Below are 22882 nucleotides of genomic sequence, written 5' to 3'. Positions count from 1 at the left end.
AAACAAGTGACCACTATGAGAATTGGCTGTAAATTGCTTGTAAGTTGGACTCAGGCTCTGGGAAACAGATCAACTTGAATGGGAAGTATAAGTCACACCAAAAAGGAAAACAGGGTGAACACACTGGAAGAACCACAACCCTACCCCCAGAAGGAGAAGATAGACTATCTGTGCTTAAGTATGAGAAAGGTATTCTGAGTCTAGAATAAATAATTGCATGGCAGAGTGCACAGTGCCAATAAGAGCTCTACCTGTTCCTTGACTAGCCACCATCAACTGCTTTGGTCTAACTGCTTTGTAAACTCTTTATTATGGTTTCAATCTTATTACTTGTCCTTGATTCAATTAGTTTTCCTTGATTTTGTATGTTTGATCATGGTATCTTTAATGTGTTGTTTAATTTTTTTTGCAAATTTTATTTACTATTTTATTGTATTATTGATATTATTATTATTTTCATGCAGTAACTAGGTACCTTAGTCTGGCTTGAAGTTTCTATGCCACTTCAGGTTAATTTGAAAGTCTTTTATTGAGTTATTTTGTGTCTAGATTCATCAAGGAAATTAATTTTCATTTGTCTTTATTTTGCCCTTCTCCAGGTCTGGTAGCAGATATTTCCTGGCTTTGTAGAATAAGTTTAGTAATATTAATTAGTTTCCTTTCTGTTTTATGAAATGATTCAAGGAACACTGGCATTTTTTCTCTTTCAAGTTCTGATAGAATTCATCAGTGAATCCATCTTGCTTGGGATTTTTATTATAGATCACTTTATGTTGCATGTACCCATTTGGATTAGTTCTGTAGGCCATTGGCCATGAAGTAATTCACAGACAACTGACTTTACTAAGATTGAATTATGAGGAAATTGAAAACATAAACAGACTGAAGTTGTAAATTTCATTAAAGTTCATTTTCAACATAGTGTCTTGTACATCTCATTGTTACAATGGGTCAAGGATACAACCTGTATCCTTGTTTCAGCATCTTGTTATTTCCCTTCCACTCCCCAAACTAGAAAAATGTATATACAAGATGCAGGACACTGGAATCAAATACAGTACAAACAGGGTTATACCATGGGGGAAGAGCATACAAAAGAAACAAAAAAATGACATCGTACATTAAAAACAACAGTGTAGAGATAAAACCTCTTGTGTCTTTATCTTGGGGTTCATTTCACTTAGCATCATCTTATATGATCATATGGACATAGCTTTTTACTTTTCTGCTTGTCTGGTGAAAATGACTAATAGACACATGAAGAAATGCTCAACTTCTCTAGCCATAAAGGAAGGTAAATAAAAACAACATTGAGATTCCACCTCACGCCTGTTAGAATGGCTATAATCAAGAACTCTAATAACAACAGATGCTGGAGGGGATGTGCCCAGAAGGGAACCCTACTGCATTGTTGGTGGAAGTGTAAAATTGTTCACTCTCTTTGGAAATCAGTATGGAGGTTCCTCAAAAGACTACACATTGAGCTTCCCTATGACCCAGCAATCCCAATTTGGGGCATTTACCCAAATGATCAAAAACAAGGCCACACTAAAGCTACCAGCACAACTGTGTTTATCACAGTATTATTTACCATAGCTAAGATATGGAACCAACCCAGATGCCCCTCAGTAGATGAATGGATCAAGAAAATGTGGTATATATACACAATGGAATTCTATGCCTCCATCAGAAAGAATGACATTGCCCCATTTGTTAGGAAATTGAAAGACTTGGAAAAAATTATATTAAGTGAAGTAAGTCAGGCCCAAAGAAACATAGGTCCCATGGTTTCCCTTATTTGCACTAACCAGTATATATCTGGGAAAAGCAGAAAAGGTCAAAAGCTATGTAATTATGACCAGATAAGATAATGTTAAGCAAAATGAACCCCAAGATAGGGACACAAGTGGTTTTTTTCTTTCTTGCTATTGTTCCTAATATATTTATAATGTATCATGTGATTTTTTTGTTTCTTTTTATGTTCCTCCCCTACAGTATAATCCCTGTTTTCACTGTATTTGATGTCAGTACCCTGCATTTTGTATATAGACTTCTCTAGCTTGGGGAGGGGAAGGGAAAAAACAAAATGCGTAAATAGCGATACAGGTTGACTCATTGTAATAATGAGATATACAAAACACTAGGTTGAAAAACGAACTTTACAATTTAGGTGGGGAGGTATGGGAGGGGGAGTTAATTCTAGTGGTAGGAGGGAAGGGAGGGTAGGGGAAAAACAAAGGAGGAGGTAACAATGCTTGATAGGAAATGTACTAATTACCTTGCTCATGTAATGGTAACCCCCTGTATAATATTTTTACAGTAAAAAATGTATTTAAAATAAAATTTAAAAAATATCCATGACATTCCTTACAGAACTAGAACTAAAGCAACTCTAAAATTTGAATTGGTCAACTCCCAAAATCATAGTTATTTTGAGCAAACAGCAGGAGGCTTTATTCTGTTACCTGATTTAAGTGAATACGATCGAAGTATATTATTTTCTTGTATGGAAATGTTACAATGAAACTCCTCATCATACACAATTTATTATATGAAAAAATATGCTTTAGTCCGTAATAATAAAGCCATGATAATTGTTTAAATAAGATATGTAGACTAAAGGCAGAATAGAGTCAACTGATACTTGATAAAGATGTTAAGAACACATATTGAAGAGAGGCCAAGTTTTGCAATAAATGGTACTAAAACTTGGATAACCACATGGAAAAGCATCAGTCTAGAACCTTGACTTTCACCAATTATGAAAATCAAGTATAATACATTAAAGAAGTAAATGTAAACCTTGAAATTATATTACTGGAAGAAAAAAGAAGAAAAGGACAGCTGAGCATCCACAATTATTTTAGACAATATCCCAAAGCAAAGGAAACAAAAGTAAACCCATATCCCAAAGCAAAGGAAACAAAAGTAAACCCAGACAAATGTGATTGCCTAAAACTAAAAAGGATCTTCCTAGCAAATGAAATACATAAACAAAAATGTAGGGACAACCTAAAAGAAGTGAGAATGTGGCTGTAATCACACCTGTAATCTCACCTACTGTACTCTCAGCTCATACCTGTATCTCAGCTACTCTGGAGCCAGAGAATGGGAGGATTGTAGTTCAATGTCAGTCAACACAAAAATTTAATGGAACCCCATCTCAACAAATAAACTGAGTGTAGTGGTTTCATGGCTAATTTTTAAAGGCAACACAACTGCCAGTTCGTGAATCACATTCCTGTCACTTTGTCCTATTTTCTGACTTCCAGCTAATTAATCCAAAATTGAATATGGCATGCACAATTTTGTCCTGTAATCATTATATTTAACTAGAACAATTTAACTTCTGCTCTGTGTTACTCTGAAAGTATGGTAGAGTTTTGGAACTGTCTTGCTGAATATATCTAGGAAAGGTTCATGTTCCAGCGACATCAGAACTTCCTTTCAGGGAGAATTTTTGTCTAACATAAACAAACCATTTTGGTATTCAATTAGAGCTAGGAGATTAATCCAAAGCAAATAGCATAATAATTGACTGTCTTATTGTGTACTCTTGAAATTTCCATCTACTTCTGAGTTATAAAGATTTTCAAGGAGGTTGTATAAAACACAGATGGGTTCAGAGCAGGACTTAAGGCTAATTATATCTCCTACAACTTTGAGTGTTCATCTGATTTCAGGGAAAGACACATGATTTTCTATGTCTGTGTGAAAAAGTTCTGGCAGTCTTTCTAAATTATATCTGTCTATACAAAAGCCAGATTATCTCAAAGTAATCATAGCATAGAAACAAAACAGCTCTTTCCAATTTTTCCATTGTATAAATTATACTAGGCGGTATTTCTGTAGTAATAAAGGTAAATTGTAGCAAGTAGGTATTTTTCCCCGTTACCCAAGATATGCACATGATATTTTGATATTGGAGCTTTGATGAAGCTCCAATATAGTTGGAATCATTTTTATGTGCAAAATCTTTTGAGGTGATCCTTTCATAAGGAGCACTTCGATGTGAAATGATTTTGCTATAACTTTTTTTTATTAAGTAGTTGTACAAAGTGGTTTCAACTCCATAAGTCAGGTTCTGAGTACAATATCACTTCTTCCTTCATTCTACAACGTTTTTGTAACTGTTTTTTTTTAACCCAGCATTTTATTATTAAGAGAAAGGTAGATATTTTTTCCCCTCTATCTCAGGCATGTTCATTCAGTAGAAGCTGATTCCTTCCAGGTATTAGCAAGGTGTCTGTGTTGGACTAACAACCCAGAGGTATTATTCTGGAATTGAAACCTAATAGAGTTTTGAATTTAAAATTGCTTAGGACTAGTGGTTTCTTCTTTTAATTTCTTCCTGTTATGAATGAGAATGTCCCTATACTGGCACGGGTTTGTTTGGTTGGCTACATGAAAGACAGTTGATTCCTTTATTTTCCAACTGTCCACAGACAGAGAGAAATTTTACCTTAGAATGAGTCATGCCCAGAGTCTCATCCACACCTCATTTAGATGAATTACTTGACATTTAGAAATTTGGAGTAGACAAATATTTAGATGGGAGTTTTAAAGTTATGAACTGATTTGGTGATGGAGATTTTAGAAGATGCCAGGGTTCAATGGCTTTGGGGGTGGATATAGGTCTATGGGGGACTGTAGCAGGATAATGGCTATCCACTGATGTTTGCGTCTGAGTATATAAATTTGTGGAGATTACTATGCAAAACATTTTCAAGTAAAGGAAATTGGGATGGAGAGATTAGCCTGGATTGTTTGGGTGACTTGATAAAATCCCAGTGATCCACCTAAAGGGAGACAGAAGGGCTCAGACCTAGGGGAGAAAGTAATGTCTTAATACATAGAGTGATTAAAACATTTCTAGACCACAAACCAAGGAATACAGTGACTGGAAGCTGGGAAAAGCAAAGAAATTCACTCTTCCTAGAACCTCCAGAAAGAACCCAGTTTAGTTAACAGTGGTTTTAAGACAAGGAACTATTTTCAATTTCTGACTTATAGATTTCTTAGATTATAAATGTGTTTTGTATTATAAAGCAGAAATTTTTATGTTTATTATCATTAAATAGTTGTACAACATGGGTATCCTTTAATAAAGCAGTTTCATCTAGTCAATGTAACCCCTTTTGACATTCTCACCCACATCTCCCAAACCATCTCTTTCTTTACTTTTTTTCAAATTTTGTAGTCTGTTTATTGAATGAAGCCACTAAGTTCTTGATAATTTCTTACCACAACAATAGGAAACTAATGCAGGAAATCTATATGAAATTCCATTATCATAGTGGATCCTGGTAAAAAAATACTCCCTTATATGTTAATTAATGCTTCTTGAAAAAGAGGAAACAAATATACAAATAACTCTGTGAAGTTGGGCTGAGATTTAAAACTTAAGTAAAGATGAGAAATATCTACTGTACATATTATTGGCTAGCGACTAACAGAAATTTAACAATTGGGCAAAATTATTTTGACTGTTGTCCAAAAACTGCACCCAAAACCATTATCTTAGTTTTCGTAGATAGTTTCTCTGTGATGCACCCACCACCCGTCCTATCCCCCACCCTTCGCAGAGATTTTCAGGCTGGACCTGCAGAGATCCCTTTGAAGGTTAAATGACATTCCAAAGGCTTCCATTCTTTATTTCCCACGTAGACAAAAGATACACTAATGAATGTATTTCTTGAAGATTGGGCTTTACTGGAAATAAAACCAAATAATGCCTCTGAAAACTCCCTAATTTTTGCTTAGCATAATTTGATATGAGTTTCTTATGGAAAACAGCTGCATGAAAGTAGTTGCTTATTGTGAATCTAGAAGTTTCTTAATCTTAATGTCAGTCATGCTATAAAAGCAAGATACCATTTACAAATTTTGCTTTTCAGTACACTTCTTGTTTGCTGTGATCTATACTTGTAAATGTTTATTAAATAAAAAGGATTTGAAAGAACAGAAGACTGATGTTATTAAGAGAAATAAAAGTGGCTATAATCAAGAACTCTAATAACAACAGATGCTGGAGGGGATGTGGACAGAAGGGAACCCTACTGCATTGTTGGTGGGAGTGTAAACTTGTTCAACCACGTTGGAAAGTAGTATGGAGGTTCCTCAAAAGACTCCACATAGAGCTCCCCTATGACCCAGCAATCCCACTTTTGGGCATTTACCCAAATATTCACAAACAAGACCATACTAAAATTATCAGCGCAACTATGTTTATTGCAGCATTTTTGACCATAGCTAAGATATGGAACCAACCCAGATGCCCCTCAGTAGATGAATGGATCAAGAAAATGTGGTATATATACACAATGGAATTCTATGCCTCCATCAGAAAGAATGACATTGCCCCATTTGTTAGGAAATGGAAAAACTTGGAAAAAATTATATTAAGTGAAGTAAGCCAGGCCCAAAGAAACATAGGTCCCATGGTTTCCCTTATTTGCAATAACTAGTATATGTCTGAGTCAAGCAGAAATGGTCAGATAAATTGATGTTAGGGAAATGAACCCTAAAATATGTATTCAAATGTTTTTTTTCTTTCATGCAATTGTTTCTAACATATTTATAAGATGATTTCTATGTCGTTTTGTATGTCCCTCCCCCACGGTATAACCTCTGCTTTCACTGTATTTGATGTTGGTATAATTTGTGGAGGGGAAGGGAAAAAACAAATCGTTTAACTAGGGATACAGGTAGACCCATTGCAACAATGAGATGTACAAGTCCTTATGTCGAAAACGTACTTTACAACTTTGGAGGGGGGGAGGGAGGAGGGTTGGGAGTGGGGATAGGAGGAAGATGGGATGGGAAGAGGAAACAAAGGAGGAGGCTACAATACTTGATAAGAAATGTAATCATTATCTTGCCCATGTAATTGTAACCCCTCTATACACTATTTTCACAATAAAAAATAGAGAGAAAACTAAAAGTATTCACCACTTGGAAATCCAGAATAGTTTTTTTTTTTAAGTCGAAATATTTTCTGAATGTTTTTAGGGTTATCTATAAATGTTTGTGCATTTTTTGAAAAACATTTTGATTGTTTGTTTGTTTTTTTTTTTGGTCGGTCATGGGGCCTGAACTCTGGGCCTGGGCACTAACCCTCAGCTCTTCAGCTCAAGGCGAGCACTCTACCACTTGAGCTACAGCTCCACTTCCAGCTTTTTTCTGCTTATGTGGTGCTGAGGAATCGAACCCAGGGCCTCATGCATGCAAAGCAAGCACTCTACCACTGAGCCACCTTCCCAGCCCTTGAAAAACATTTTGAATGGAAGTCCTTATAACATATAATTTTAAACAAATAAACGGGATAAGCTAAATCTTTTCTTGGTGATATTGTATTAGGAATAACAAGCCAAAGCGCAAGAACCTGTTGAGATGCTTAAGACCTAAGTGTGTGGGACATAATTAAGAAAAGCCAGAGATAAGGCTTTGATGTTTCCGATCATAAAGGCACAAAAATATAATAGCAGGTAAAAAAAATTGAAAAATACAATTTGTCTTGTTACTACCAAGTGAAAATTTTTCTTCAGAAGATCCTTAAAAATGTTCCACTCCAATGAAAACTTACTGGCCTCTCTATGGTTGTTATTACTACAATTACTGTGTATAATTTTAGTCACTATAAGACTTTTTCTTTCTTCTTGGAGTTATGATATTTTATTTTCTGTGTGTGTGTGTGTGTGTGTATGTGTGTGTGTGTGTGTGTGTATTTGTATCCATTCTGCTAAAATCTAGATCAACCATTTCAATCTAAGAGTCTCTTTTCTTCAGTGATGGATTTTTTTTACTTTTCTTGTTTTGGTCAGATCTTTGATAATATCTTTCCATCTAATTCATCTGTCCTTCTTTACAGGTAAAATTTTAGTGAGTTCTTTGATCTCCTGAGGGAACTCCATTCCCTTTTATGTCTTGTTCACATTTTCTCTCTCCATTTACAGTTTTATACACATTCTTTGATTAACTTTTGACTATCACCACATCTTCATCTACTTCCTATCTGCACAACCATCTGAATCTGTCATGTACAGGTTCCTATATCCCCATTATAATTTGAAGATAAAATATATTTCAGATGTTTTTTGCTAATTCATTCACTGATGATTTCATCTTAGTTTGTTTTCCTTCTCTGTTGTAAATTTGTATTTTTTTTCATTGGGTTTGGAAATAGTTGAAGGAAGAACCTTTGTGTCAAGTGCCCATATCAAACTTCACAAGCTATGCATTTATAATAGCTTATTTTAGCAGAAGATAGAATTACCCTGTAATCCAGCAATTCCACCCCTAGGCATTTATCCAAAAGGTTACAACCTAGGTTACAGTATAGTCACCAATACAACCATGTTGGACTATTCACCATGGTCTAGGTATGGAAATAGCCCAGATGCCCTTCAATGGATAAATGGGTCAAGAAAGTATGGAACACCTATACACATTGGAATTGTACTCATCCATTAGAAAGAACGATATTGTACCATTTGTAAAGAAATCAAAAAATTATGTTAAATGAAGTAAGTCATGCCTAGAGAGAAAGAATGAATGTTTTCCCATATATGTGAAGCTACATTTATCACAAACTCATAAGTAAATGCATTGAATGATATGCAAGTGTATACAAATGTGTGAAATGAAATACAGTAGATTCAAGAAAGATCTCAAACAGTATAATCCCCTAGAAAGGCAAAGTCAAAGTCAAAGTTCAACAAAATGAACACTAGGAAGTAGGTGTTTGAAACAGGTGGGATGGGTTCAAGGGGAAAGGACTAGACAAATGAAGAGGAGAAGAGAGAGCAAGTACCGTCCAGAATTCAATGTATAGCCTACAAAATTAAAAAGAATGATGGGTGAGAAAATGGAAAAGGGTGACACTGACCAAGATGCATTGTAGTCATAAACTACTTGTTTATATGGTGACTCCTTGTACAAGTACTCAAACATAATTTTGTAATTGATTAATCAATTGAAAAATCTGGGTTTGTGTAAGAAATATATCCTTTTCTGTGTATATTTTTAATTGTAAAAATACTATACAGAGGGGTTACAGTTACATGAGTAAGTTAATGAGTATATTTCCTATCCAGCATTGTTACCTCCTCCTTTGTTTTTCCCCTTCCATGCCTTCCCTCCCCACCTCTCCAGATCCTTCCTCCCCTGCCCAAGTTGTAAAGTTCGTTTTCGACATAGTGTCTTGGACATCTCATTGTTACAATGGGTCAACCTGCATCCTTATTTCAGCATTTTGTTATTTCCCTTCCAAGAAAGATATCCATAAAGAATGCTCATAGTCAGGAAACAGAAACAACAATCTATCATTACACAGATGTGAATTAGATAGTAATTGTTTTTTTCTGTTCAAACTGATAGCTGGAACTTCTAGCAGACTTTGTTTTGCTTCAATTGCTTTAATTTTAGTTTGCCTTTTTCATGTATACCTATGTAATTGCCTTAATTGAGTACAAGTCTTATAGAATAGATAGAAATAATTCTTGTCTCCCATTGTCTCCTGATGTGTAATTGATGAAAGGTTTTATTTTCCTGCTACTTGGAAAGCATATACCAAATAAATTTCACTTTGAATTGTCATAAAGTATCAATTAAATAACCAAAATGACCTGGTTCCAAACAACACAAAAATTCCAAATTTTATTTAAAACTCGTTTTCCAACTTTGTTTGCCTGTTTAGTCTCAGCAGGATACATTCAATTTTTAGTGCAACTGGAATTAGTAGAAAGCAAGAGAAAGATGACTTTCATTCTGAGTTTAGCTCTATCAATGAAGCCTTTTTTTCTTACCTTGTGAGGTCTTCCACTGGGTCCTTCTGACTATAAAATTATTGAGCCAGGCACTGTTTCTCATTGCCAGATTTATCCTGAGTTCCCAAGGGTGGAATCTAAAACAGTACAAGACCCGTTGACCCTCTTGCCTGGGCGTGTGACCCCTTAATCAGGTCTGTTTCTTTGTCAGGTTTTGCTTAATATATCACATCCTAAACTGGAAAAAATGCACCAATTTCTCAAGTGATCCCTTCAATTTCTGACACTTTAAGGTTAAAAGACAGCTTCTCCTTGACACTACTCATCTGCAAAGAGAGTTCCTGCCCAGTTCTCTTCAAATAAAGTTTCCTCTTGATCTGCAACAGTCATGGTGATCGCAGAGTTGTCCAGCATCAACATTCAGACTTCATTCAACACTGAGAAAGTAGGAATCACATTTCATTACTGAAGGTTAATATTTCTTAGAACACAGTATTGAGGGAAACATTGAATGCTTTTTGAGGAATTCTGTGAACTAAAGAAGACTATGGAGGCTTTAATTCCATAGTTGGAGTAGATTCTTATTAGAAGCAAAGTCCATGTATGGAGACACCTTAGGGAAATTCACTGAAATTTATTGAGCAACATGGGGATAGAGGACACTAGCAGAGAGCCATGGATGAGGTTAATCTGACTAAACTATAAATACATACCTGTGAATTACTGTGGCGAAGCCTTTTAATATAATTAATGTAGCTGAAAAGATTTAATCACAGGAAAGTAAAACAGGCTTTGCTGAGGGGCAGGTACAACTGGGAGCAGTAGCGCCAAAGGAGTAGATGAATGTATGGTCAAAGTACTTTATATGCATGTACAAAGTACATCATTGCAACTTGTTGAAACTGTTGTAAGAAGTGACAAAGAGGGAGAAAGAAGGGAGAAGGAAGAGTTTGATCCAGATACATCATATGTGTGGTCATAAAACTAAAATAATCTTATACAACTAATATATGCTAACAAAATTGCTTAAAAAGCAAAATCTCAACTGGAAATGAAGAAAAATGGGGAAAAATGGAGAATGGAAGATTTACTAATCACTGACTGACATGGCTAGCTTAGAGGGCTGCACACAATCATGCACCTAGGGGCATATTCATAAGGGAGAAAAACCTGTATGCACAGAATCCCAAAACAGATTGATGATGACTCATGGGATCCTATCTTGGAAAGAGAAAAGAAGGGAAGGGATTGTATGAGTTTTGTTGCATAAAACAAAATATCAAAATCTCTTCCTGGAAAGGGAGTGATGATTTTGTTTGTTTTTATATTTGTGTTTTGCCTGACCTCAAGAGTCAGGACAAGGGGTTGTAAGTAAAAAGTTTCAGGGAAAATCAAAATTGACACAAGTGAAATGGAACACTTTGAGAATAGAGATGTTTAATATTAAGCTGGAAAAAAACTTCCTGTTAATTTACAGGTTTTGTTTTGTTGTTTGGTTTCTTTATTGTTCAATACAATTTTTCTTCCCAGGTACTTCTGCCTGAAATGCTCAACTTGAATATTTTGAAATTGTAGGAATGTGTCACAGTTAGTATAAATATGTTCACTGTAATGTTAGTTCTCTTTTCATTGTGGTAAGTTGTGTTATATACCACAGTTATTCTTCACTTGGTATAATTTACTCAAAGATGTCCCCTGTAACAATAATATCTTACCTTCACATAGATTTCAAATGCTTTGGTTATTTGTACTTTGCTAAAATAAGGAACATCCTGGCATGAAAATGAATGAGTGCCTCCTGGCACTGTGTTCATGGATTACTCAGAGTGTATGATAATTAAAATTCTTGTTTAATTGTTGACCATTTACTCTTACTGGATTGTGGCCACAGAAAAGCATGGTTTAAACTATGTGTATTATATACATAGGTTATGTAGAGATTCATTACTGCTGCTATGAACAAAGGAAATATATTCTTAATGCCAATATGTTGTTCCTAATCTTTTGCTGCATATTTTGCTACTGATGGTACATTTGTTCTGCTTCTTAAATAGATTAATTGATCTTTAGGGAAGTGTCATTTTAACCACAATAAGTGGAATATTACTGTAATAGTTTTTATATGTAAGCCTTTGGGGCTTACTATAGCTTTTAGTTTACAACTGCACTTACTTAAGAAATTAACATATAGAATAGGTATCTATAAAATCAGAGCACCCTTAGCAGTATTATTAAACAATCATTGTCATTTAAAAGGACTGCCTTCTGTGTCACCAAGTGTCAAGTCTCTAAACATCCCCCTTTCCCCTCCCCCACCCCCTTACCCGCCAGGGACCCTCTGGGAGGTGTCAGACCCTGGAGGTGATCACAGCTGTCCTCCATGGAGACAGGGTGCCTTCAAGAAAGTTTCCTGTAAAAGCTATCCATTGTTGTTTGTTGTGTCTTTCAACCCCCCTTTCTTTCTCAAATGGTGTTTTTAATCAATTTTATAATAAAATACAAACTAAATTCTAAAAATAACAATAAAGACTTCTTTTAAGCTGGATGCTAGTGGTTTATACTTTTAATCCTAACTACTCAAGAGGCTGAGATCTGCAGATCATGGTTCAAGGCTTACCCAGACAGGAGAGTCAATGACACTGTTATCTCCAATTAACTACCAAAAAAATTCAGAAGTGGAGCTGTGGGCCAACAGGTTGAGTACTAGCTTTCAGACAAAAAAAACTCAGGAACAGAATATAGTCCCTGAGTTCAAGCGCCAGGACTGCCACAAAACAAACAAACAAACAGAAAACTGCCTTCAATAATGCCTTTAATTACCATTTAATATATATAACTTCATATATATTAGTATTAATCTAATATTAAGAGTTTTAAAGTATATCAAATTTCTGAGAATTTCTAATGTTTCTAACTATTAAAATTCAGTATTTTTTTCTGAGCACCATTTTTAGTAAAGCAGTCATTTTTAAAATTGTGGTGAGCTCACTTTCTTGGGAGATCATTATTGGATCACAATGGTTCACAAGCTGAGATTGTATTATTCCTTACAAAGAAACCTTATAAAAATGCACATTAAAGAGAGGATAAGGCAAACAGAGATAAATTAAAGCTGATTGTCTTTACTTCACTATCAGAATAAAGATTCTGTTCACATGTACATGTCTGAGCATATAGAATTACTTAACCATTAAAAACATGGTACCCTTTATTGTCATGTAAAATATTAAATATAGTATATAGGTGTACTTATTCCTGTTTATCTTAAACCTTATGATTTAAATTGAACTTCTCCATAGAGAACCATGAAATAAACAAATCTGACATTACTCTGAGAAGCTCAATAAAATCACAGAGAATTGTATACTCTAAAGGTTCAAATAATGGAATTGTATTCAACCAATATGACTAAGTAAACAAAGTATATCAACACGAATGGACAGATAAGCAGAAGGAAAGAAAAGGAAATAAATATTGGGAAATAATGCAGCTCTTATGTAATGATGGATGGTATTTGGTGAATTTTCTTTTTAATGGAAACATTAAAGTCATCATTCAAAATGAACACCCATGAAAATTTCTTGATTTTAAGCAGAATGGCATAGAAGTCTTCAAGAAAGGAAAAGATGAGCCAGGTGCTGGTGGCTCACATCTGCAATGCTAAATACCCAGGAGACTGTGATCTGAGGATCACAGTTCAGATCCAGCCCAGCAAGAAAATCAGTGAGACACTTTTCTCCAATTAACCAGAAAAATGCCAGAAGTACAGCTTGTAGCCCAAGTGGTAAAGTTTAAACCTTAAGCAAAACAAGCTACAAGACATCACCCACACCCTAAGTTCATTTCCTGTACAGTACGGAAGGCCAGAAGTCAGGAAGGCAGGAAGGAAGGCAGGAAGGAGAGCAAGAAGGAAGGAAGGAAGGAAGGAAGGAAGGAAGGAAGGAAGGAAGGAAGGAAGGAAGGAAGGAAAGAAGGAAGGAAGGGAGGGAGGGACGGAGGGAGGGAGAGAAGGAAGGAGGGGAGGAGGGAGGGAAGGAGGGAGGGAGAGGTGAGAAAGGGGAAGAAGGAAGGAAGAATGAAAAAGAAAGACAAAAGAAAGAAAGGCAAGAAAGGAAAAGAAAGGGGAAGTCTGGAGGAAGATGGTGGAGGATAATCTGGGGCTCTCACATAGAAAGCAGTTTGAGTTTTGACTGAAAAGTCCTAGGCTAGAGAATCACACCACGTATGCCATCATAGTACAGAGAGGAAAAATGTAAACAGCTTTGTTAAGGAGGCAGATTTGAGCACTTGACAGTGTGGCCACCAATTCAACAGAGAGAGCCTGGGACAAAAACCCCACTGGTGGTGTGTGAGCAGATTCTACTCACCGCCAGCAAGAACTGACAAGGAGTGGAAATCTTCATCCTAATGACCACAGATAGTCATGGGCTGTGGACATGATTGGCCGGAAACAGCTATCAACCAAGAATACTGTACCCAGCTAAATTCTCCTTTCATAATGGAAGGTCAAATAAAAACCTTCAATAGCAAAGAAAAATGGAAACAATATATCTCCACCAAACCAGCCCTACCAAAGATACTTAAAGATGTCCAACACATCGAAAACTAACAAGAGAACAATAAGGGCCAAGAAACAACCCCCAAACCGAGAATTCAAGAAGAATAGGAAGAACCCAGCTGGCACAGATGCCAAGAAGGTGAATAACATGGCAGGAAGTACCAAACACCTCTCAGTCCTAACTTTCTCTAAGAAATGTAGACTGTCTAGTTGGATCTAAAAGCAAAATCTTTCTATCTGTTGCCTTCAGGAGACATACCTTGCCCAACAAAACAAACATATTCTGAAAGTGAAAGGCTGGAATAAAATCTACTAAGGAAATGGTCCCCATGAACAGGCGGGAGTTGCAATCCAACTATCAGATAGAATAGACTTCAAATTACATATTAATTAAGGGATCTCTCTTTCAGGAGGATATTACAATTCTGAATATCTATTCACCGAACAACGGAGCACCCAAATTTATCCAAGGAACACTACTTTCCCTCAAATCTCACATAGATACAAAGACATTAATTGTTGGGGACTTTAAAAAACCACTATCCTCCATGCTAGATCAACTCGACAAAAACTCAACAGAGAAATCTCAGATCTAAACAACTGTATAGATCAACTAGCTTTAATAGTCATCTACCAAATATTTCACTGAGCAGCATCAGAATACATGTTCATCTCAGCAGCACACAGAACATTCTCCAAAATAGACCACATTTTAGGTCACAAAGCAAATTTGTCCAAATTCAGAAACATTGAAATTATGCCCTCCATTCTCTCAGACCACAAGGGAATGAAATTAGAACTCATACACCAAAAGCTACCAAAGAAAGTCCTGTAACATATGGAGACAAAACAACAAACTGTTGAACCACCAGTGGGCCATGGAATGGATTAGAAAGGAAATTCAAATGTTCATGATATTTAACAAAAATGAACAAACAAATTACCAGCTCCTCTAAGACAGAGCAAAGGCAGTACTTAGAGGCAAGTTTATAGCTCGGAGTTCCTACATCAACAAATTGGAGAGATCTGAAACCAACAATTTAATGAGACATCTGAAGCTCCTTGAAAAAGAGCAGCAAACTAAACCACAATCCATTAGATAGAAACAAATAATTAAAATTAAATCAGAATTAAATGAATTAGAATTTTAAAAACATAGAAAGAATCAATAAAACAAAGAATTGATTCTTCGAAAAAATAAACAAGGGGGCTGGGAAGCTGGTTCAGTGGTAGAGCGCTTGCTTTGCATGCCTATAGCCCTGGGTTCTAGTCCTCAGCACCACATAAGCAAAAAAAAAAGCCGGAAGTGGTGCTGTGGCTCAAATGGTAGAGTGCTAACCTTCAGCTGAAGAGCTGAGGGACAGCACCCAGGCCCAGAGTTCAGGCCCCACGACCAGACTAACCCCCCCCCCAAAAAAAAAGAAAAAAAAAAAGAAAAAAGAAACAAAATTGATAGGCCCTTAACAAATCTTACCAGAAAAGAAGAGAACACACCGAAATAACAAACTCAGAGATGGAAACATCAGCATGGAAACAACCAAGATTCAGAACATTATAAGGGAATACTTCTCAAATCTTTATACTAGTAAGTTTGAGAATCTGGAAGAAATGAACACTTTTCTAGCAAATATTGACATGCCGAAAGTAAACCAAGATGAGTTAAACCAATTTAACACACTTATATCAAGCATCAAAATAGAAACAATGAGACCTCTCACCCAAGAAAGCGCAGGACCAGATGGATTTATAGCGGAATACTACAAGGCCTTCAAAGCAGAGCTCACAGGAATACTCCTCCAACTTCAATGAAACTGAAAATGAAAGTTCACTACAAACTCGTTCTATGAAGTCATCATAACCCTCATCCCCAAACCAGGCAAGGACTCCTCAAAAAAAGAGAACTATAGGCCCATATCTTCACTGAGTATCAATGCAAAACTTCTCAACAAAATTTTGGCCAATTGACTTCAACAACTCATCAAAGAAATCATTCACCATGATCAAACAAGATTCATTTCAGGGATGCAAACTGGTTCAATATATGCAAATGATTTATTATAATTCATTACATCAACAAGAGTAAGGATAATAACCACATGCTTATCTAAATAGAAGCAAAACAAAAGCATTTGACAGAATCCAACACCTCTTTATGATGCAGGCTCTGGAATATCTAGGAATCCATAAAACATTCCTTATTATAATAAAGGCTGGGTATCACAAAACTACAGCCAGCATTATACTTAATGACAAAAACTAAAGCCATTTCCTCTAAACTCAGGAATGAGACAAGGATGTCCACTCTCTCCACTTCTCTTCAATTTAGCATTAGAATGACTAGTTATAGCAATAAAGAAATCTAAATAGGGAAAGAAGTAAAACTCTCCCTCTTTGCAGATGACATGATCTTGTATTTAAAGAATCCCATGAACTCCACTCCCAAATTACTTAAGCTGATTTGAAACTTCAGCAAAGTAGCAGGGTATAAAATTAACCTGTAAAAATCAATGGCTTTTCTGTATGTCAACAACGAGAAAAGCTCAGCTGATATCAGAAAAGCCACTCCTTTTCTAATAGCCTCACAAAAAATAAAATACCTATGAGTTAACTAAAGAAGTGAAGGCCCTCTATAATGAAAACTTTAAAAACCTGAAAAGTGAAAGTAAAGCAGATCTTAGGAAGTGGAAAAAACTCCCATGCTCCTGGATTGGGAGGATTAACATCGTGAAAATAGGAATACTGTCAAAGGCTATCAACAAATTCAATGCAATACCTATCAATATTCCAACCTCATTCTTCAATGAAATAGAAGAGGCAATCCAAAAACTCATATGGAATAATAAAAGACCAGAAAAACAGAAACAATACTTAGCAGAAAGAACAGTGCTGGAGGAATATCCAAACCAAACTTAAAACTTTACTACAAAGCCATAGTAATCAAAACAGCTTGGTACTGGCACAACAACAGACCTGAGGACCAAAGGAACAGAACTGAAAACCCAGAAATGAACCCACAGACTTATAGCCACCTAATCTTTGATAAGGGAGCTAAAAAAATAGAATGGAAGAAAGACAGCCTTTTCAGCGTATGTTGCAGGCAAAATTCTTTCAACACCTGTAGAGATCTAAAGCTAGATCCTTATATATCACCTTCAATAGAAACAACTCCAAATGGGTCAAATACCTCAGAGTCAAAGCAGACACTCTGAAAACATTACAGGATGGAATAGGAGAAACTCTAGGGCTCCTTGGCACAGTCCAAAATTTTCTTAATAAGACACCCAGAAACACAACATATGAAAGAAAGGTTGGACAAATGGGATTGCATGAAGTTGCAGAGCTTCTGCATGGCAAAGGACATAGCTAGCAAGATTAGTAGAAAGCCCACTGATTGGGAGAAGATCTTCACTAGCCATACAACGGACAAGGGTCTCATATCTAAAATATACTTGGAACTCAAAAAATTAAATTCCCCAACAACAAATCCTCAAAGAAACAACTGCCCAATAAATAAGTGGGCTAAAGACTTAAAGATAAACTTCTCTGAAGAAGAAAGAGGGATGGCCAATAAACACATGAAGGAATGCTCAACTTCTCCAGCCATAAAAGAAATGCAAATCAAAACAACACTGAGATTACCTCACCCCAGTTAGAATGGCTAGAATCAAGAACTGTAATAACAAAAGATGCTGGAGGGGATGTGACCAGAAGGGAACCCTACTGCATTGTTAGTGGGAGTGTAAACTTCTTCAACCACCTTGGAAAGCTGTATGGAGGTTCCTCAGAAGACTACACATAGAGCTTCCCTATGATCCAGCAATCCCACTTTTGGGCATTTACCCAAATGATCACAAACAAGGCCATACTAAAATTACCAGCACAACTATGTTTATTGCAGCATTATTTACCATAGCTAAAATATGGAACCAATCCAGATGCCCCTCAGTAGATGAATGGATCAAGAAAATTTGGTAGATAGATAGATGGATGGATAGATAGATAGATAGTGTGTGTGTGTGTGTGTGTGTGTGTGTGTGTGTGTGTGTGTGTGTATACTATGGAATTCATCAGAAAGAATGTCATTGCCACATTTGTTAGGAAATGGAAAGACTTGGAAAAAATAATATTGTGAAGTAAGCCAGGCCCGAAGAAACATAGGTCCTATTGTTTTCCTTATTTGCAATAACTAGATTATGTCTAGGTCAAGCAGAAAATGTCAAAAGCTATGTACATATGACCATATAAAGTGATGTCAAGCAAAATGAACTCCAATATAACGACACAAGTGTTTTTTCTTTTAAGTATTATGTACTATCAGCTTTTTTTGTTTCTTTTGTATGTTCTTCCCCCACGGTATAACCCCTGTTTTCACCTTATCTAATTCTGGCGCCCTGCATCTTGTATATACATTTTTCTAATTTGGAGAGGGGAAGGGAAATAACAACATACTTAAATAAAGATACAGTTTGACCCTTTGTAACAATGAGATGTATAAGACAATATGTTGAAAAGGAGCTTTACAACTTGGGAGGGAAGGGAGGTGTTGGAAAATGGGGAGGAAAGGAATGGTAGGGGAAAACAAAGGAGGAGGTTAACAATGCTCCAAAGGAAATGGAGTTATTACTTTGCTCATTTAATTGTAACTCCTCTGTACAGTATTTTACAATAATATATATATTAAAACCAGTAAGGGACAGGGAAAATTGAGAAATACAAAGCCAGAACTTGGCAGATACTGGATAAAAATTACAACTTAAGATACAGTGTCTAGAATATATTTTACATCAATTTTTGCAACTGTGAAATGTTGAGGATCACCTGACACTTGGTCCATTATACTGTTGTATTTCTTGTTCAGTGGGAAATCCTGAAGGGCTGGCAGGCTGCCTCAAAGGTATAGTTTAGTTATGTGGAGTTTAGTAGTGGAGGGCCCTGGGTTCAGTCCTCAGCACCCCACAATCAATAAATACATAAATAGTAGCTAATAACACACATTTTAAAAACGCTGAAGTTTTTAGACCATTTCTAGCTTTAAGCTAGTTTTCAAAGTTAATCTAAATTGATGACACCATGCATTGTTGTTTACTTCAAATCTGAAAGCAATGTGGGAAGCTATGCCACAGTTGGTTCTTAAGAATCTCTTGGTGTCACTTTCATTAGCTCCTTTCCTCTGAGCTCATGAGATGACCTCTTCAATGAAGGTCTTGGGATCTGCTTTGATGTGAAGGTGCAGAAAAGATGAAAACACCTTCCTGTTCCTGTTTCTTTACAAACTCAATGTGCTATACATTAGTACAAAATACCCAATAGAAACAACTTAAAAGATGATCAGCTTATTTTGCTCAGTTTCAGAATTTTGACGCCACTTCAGTGTAGAGAGCATGGCAGAAGAGAGCAGTTCATATCATGGCATCCAGGAAGCAGAGAAAAAAATTATCTAATTGCATATCTTTTTTCCCCCTTTTTAAATTCCATCTGAGCCTCTACCCTATGGAATGCCACCTACCTATGAGGCAGGTCATTGTGTCAGGAGTACACACACAGTGTGTTGACTTATTTCCTGGACCATTCTCATTTCAATTAAGGGGACAATCAGGATTATCCCTCACAGCTCTCTTACCTACATTTCTTATTTAGCCTTGAGTAAAAAAATGTTGGAAGTAATGAGCCTTGTCTTCTAAGGCTTTAAATTTGTTATCTAATTTTTAGACCTTAAATTATTTGTCTATCCAAGCATATTACCAAGACTTTTTGAGTAGTTGTTTCTATGGTACACATCCACTGGCATTGTTCTCAGGATGACTGAAAAGCATTCAGATACAAGCCTTAGAATTTGAGTTATAACATCGATGTGCTATATTACTTTAACAAAATTCTGGAAATTCTAACCATAGAAAAAGTTTATTCTATTCTTTGAAAGTTATTTTCAAAGTGCAAACAAAAACAGAACTACTAGAATTATTAAAATTCATGTGTTTCTTATAGGATAAGAGGTATCTGTAACAATGATGTGATAGAAAGACAAAGCCAACTCCTTCTGTCTAATTAGTCATGACTAAGAGAAACAGGAAGCCAATTATTACATAATAGTTAGGATACAAAGCATACAGAAAGACTGATTTGCTGGTATACCTGTTTCTCATTTTGTAACATCATTGTTTTACTGTTCTATATATGTAACATCATCCTAAAATTATTATTATCTTTTTTTTATTTTTGTCAGTCATGGGGCCTAAACTCTGGGCCTGGGCACTGTCCCTCAGCTCTTCAGCTAGTGCTCTACCACAGTCCCACTTCTGGCTTTTTCTGCTTATGTGGTGCTGAGGAATCAAACCCAGGACCTCTTTCTTGCAAGGCAAGCATTCTAACACTGAGCAACCTTCCCAGCCCCCATCTTTGCATTATTTTAAAAACTGTGATCAAGCCTTTGGTGTAGCAGATTTCTAACCTAAGCACTACAATATATTAGCTTATTAATTAATTAAGGCTTTATTTTTGTTTACATTAGATATTATTAATTATGTACATTTTTTACTTTAACAACTGGAAATGCTAAGTAAAAATTGGGAAAAAAGATTTCTTTTCTGTCGTGGGTTTGAACTGTGGGCCTTGTGCTGTCCCTGCGCTGTTCAGCTCAAGGTGAGCACTCTACTGCTTGAGCCGCAGTGCCACATCCGGTTTTCTGGTGGTTTATTGGAGATAAGACTCTCCTGGACTTTTCTGTCTGGGCTGGCGTTCAACCATGATCCTCAGTTCTCAGCCTCCTGAGTAGCTAGGATTACAGGTGTGAGCCATGGGCACCAGGCTGATGTTAATCTTTATAAATAGGAAACAAATTTATTATCACAACCAATAATCCTATTTAAAGCCAATATTTATTTTGATTGGCCACACCTTTATTGTACATGTCCAAATGTCTGTGTTTTTTAATGCTTTCATTGGAGTTTGGTATGCAGAGTGTGTGCCTAGCATGTATAAAGCCCTGGGTTTGGTCTTTAGAAATATAATAGCATCATTAGTAACAGTAGTAGGAGAAATAGTAGCATTAATAATGAGCAAAGCTTGGTGCCAGTGGCTCATTCCTTTAATCCTAGCTACTCAGGAGGCTGAGATCTGAGGTCTGCGTTTCAAAACCAGCCTGGGCAAGGCATGTCCATGAGACTCTTGTCTCCAATCAACCACCAGAAAACTGGAAGTGACGCTGTGGCTCAAGTGGTAGAGCTCTCACCTTGAGCTGAAGCACTCAGGAATAGTGCCCAGGCCCACAGCTCAAGCCCCACAAACAACAAAAAAAAAAGAGAGAAACATGGACAGAGAGAAAGAGAGAAAATACTTTCATTAATATGAATAATTAAAAATAAGCTCCACAAATTTAACTTCCAGAATATCTTATGTAACAGATAAATACAAAACTAACTATGTAAGGAAAGCAAGTAAAAGGGAAGTGTTCAAGTTTCAAAGCATAGCTTTGCTTTTTTATATGCCAATAATAAAAACAGTGAAGAAAATTCCATGTTGCCCAATCTTGGGTTCATGAGCCATGCTTGTAATTTCCATGAAAAGATAGAAAACCACCAAAATACCTTGACAAATTCTTAAGGATGTAGCCCAAATGACTATGAGTGTTAACTTTGAATGAGAAAACTTGGGCATGTATCTAGGTTTGGCAATTGACTGACTCATGTAATTTTGTGCAAGTGACAAAATGATGATTTTGTCATACAACATTTCACTTTGCTAATTAGCTATCATTCAAAAAGCACAATTAACCAATTAAAATACAATGTTTACTTCATGGTAGTCATTTTTGTTCACCATATGTCACATTAGTTTTAAAGTAGTACATCATTAACTATTTTCTTCCTAGAAGGTTGAGTGCTTTTTATAACACTTAGAAAAAGTTGAAAATGATGAATCCATTCATTCAATGAAGAAAAGTAAAGTAGGATTTCTCCACAAATATCATAAAATGAACTGTGGAATAATTTGGAGTAGGGAAGCATAGAGATTGAGCACAGGGCTTCACACATTTTAAGCATTTAAATTGAAAAATATTAAAAGGATAACTTTATGCTAAAGATTGTTATAGTAGAAATTAATACAATAATACATACTCACTGTAGTGCCCACTGAAAACATCACTGACAACCACCAACAAGCAACTCTTTTATGTAACTAGTAATTTGACATTGTAAAGGGTGAATCTAAATATGCTTCCATTTTCCACTAGCATTTTGCAAGTACTAACAAACTTAGCATCCATAGGATATGATTACAAGGCATATTTCTGTATTGCACATGCACAACACAAACTTCTGTTTAATTCGTTTTGTTTAATTTTCTTTTATGTTTTGTTATTTTTATTATCAAGGTGATGTACAGAGGTGTTATATTTATATAAGTAAGGTAATAAGTACATTTCTTGTCAAACTTGTTACTCCTTCCCTCATTTATCTCCTACTCCCACCTCTACAAGTTGTACAGATCATTTCCAACATAGTGTCTTGTGTATATGGCTGTTACATAGGTTCTCCCTTTATCCTTTGTCTCACGATTC

General features: G+C 36.0%; 1 protein-coding gene across 1 annotated transcript in view; it reads left to right on the top strand.

Moving 5' to 3' along the window:
• B3galt1 (beta-1,3-galactosyltransferase 1) overlaps positions 1–22882 on the top strand; it is a 570431-nt gene that overhangs the window by 114697 nt on the left and 432852 nt on the right. The gene's annotated exons all lie outside the window — the stretch shown is intronic.

Source organism: Dipodomys merriami, unplaced genomic scaffold (assembly GCF_024711535.1).
Source record: "Dipodomys merriami isolate MVZ:Mamm:240054 unplaced genomic scaffold, mDipMer1.0.p SCAF_1, whole genome shotgun sequence".
In the NCBI taxonomy this organism is placed as follows: domain Eukaryota; kingdom Metazoa; phylum Chordata; class Mammalia; order Rodentia; family Heteromyidae; genus Dipodomys; species Dipodomys merriami.
Note: the sequence above shows the minus strand (reverse complement) of the source record. Positions and strands in the feature narration are given on the sequence as shown.